Source organism: Phaseolus vulgaris, chromosome 8, assembly GCF_051622355.1.
Source record: "Phaseolus vulgaris cultivar YP4 chromosome 8, ASM5162235v1, whole genome shotgun sequence".
Classification (NCBI taxonomy): Eukaryota; Viridiplantae; Streptophyta; class Magnoliopsida; order Fabales; family Fabaceae; genus Phaseolus; species Phaseolus vulgaris.
This window is the reverse complement of record NC_143505.1, coordinates 31969829-31971339: the sequence shown is the minus strand read 5'-3', so window position 1 is coordinate 31971339 and position 1511 is coordinate 31969829. Positions and strand designations below refer to the sequence as shown.

Here is a 1511-nt window from a genome sequence, read left to right as displayed (position 1 = left end):
AAGAAAGAAATGAATACACCAAATCCAAAAAAAGTTCGCATGCATCTAGCTCTAGGGGAAATGAGTCATATGGAGAACAAAGTATTAAAATCAATGAATACTACCAATCACCCCCTAGGAGAGTTAGAAAGGAAAAGAAAGAAAGCCCAAGAGAGGTTAGGGTAGATCTACCTCATTTCCATGGCAAAGAGAATGTAGAAATCTATCTAGATTGGGAGATGAAAGTAGAAAAATTGTTTGCTTGTTACAAAGTGAGTGAAGAAAACAAAGTACCCTTGGCCACTCTAAGTTTTCAAGGCAATGCTATGTATTGGTGGACGACCCTAGAGAGAGATAGGCGTCTTCATAAGTATCCTCCCATAGAATATTGGAATGATCTTAGGGGAGCCTTAAGACGTCGTCATATTCCCTCCTACTATAATAGGGAGTTAATGGACAAGCTCCAAAGACTCAAACAAAAGACCATGAGTGTAGAGGAATATAAGCAGAAAATGGAAATATACATGATGAGAGCCTCAATTAGGGAGTCTGAACCCACCACCAGAGCAAGATTCTTAAGTGGGCTTAACCTTGAGATTAGAGATAAAGTTGAACTTTTGCCTTACCAAGACTTGAATGATTTGATTCAACTATGTATCAAAGTGGAACAACAAATTTTGAGGAAAACTTCAAGTTATAGGGAAAACTCATACTCTAACTCTTATCCCAAAGAGGAGTATAAAGGGGAGGAAAGTGTATCTAAAGAAAAACCAAGAGAAACTCCCAAGAATGTAGGAAAAGATGTGCTCACTCCACCCACTCATAGTAGAGATGTTAAATACTTTAAATGTTATGGTAGAGGTCATGTTCAAGCCCAATGCCCAAACCAAAGAACTATGTTCTTAAGAGGGGTAGATGAATATAGTAGCCATGACGATGAAACTAGTGGGGGAGAAGAAAAAGAAAAAGAAAATAGCGAAGGAGCATATCCATGTGAGGGTGAGTTAATGATGATCCAAAGATCCCTCAACAACCAATCTAGTGTGAACCAAGAGACACAAAGAGAGAACATTTTCCATACAAGATGTAAAGTTTTTGAAAATGTTTGTTCTCTCATTGTGGATAGTGGCTCTTGCTGCAATTGTTGTAGCACTAGAATGGTTGAAAAGTTAAATCTATAATTAATACCTCATCCTAAACCTTATAAACTTCAATGGATCAATGAATATGGGGAATTAGTTGTATATAAGCAAGTGAAAGTCGAGTTGTCTATGGAAAACTATAAAGACAAAGTTTTATGTGATATAGTTTCCATGGAAGCTTGTCATATTTTGTTGGGTAGACCTTGGCAATTTGATAAGAAAACTATGCACAATGGTCTTACCAATGAGATTACTTTCACTCACAAAGAAAATAAGTTTATACTTTATCCCTTATCACCTTCACAAGTGGTAGAGGATCAAGTGCAAATGAAAAAAAAAAAGAGAGGAAGAAAAAATAATAAAAATAGAAAACCAAGAAAAAACCCTTAG

At 36.3% G+C, this 1511-nt stretch overlaps 1 pseudogene; it reads left to right on the top strand.

The window, feature by feature from the left end:
• Positions 1-305: 305 nt before the first annotated feature.
• On the top strand, positions 306-1511 carry LOC150025555 (uncharacterized; annotated as a pseudogene).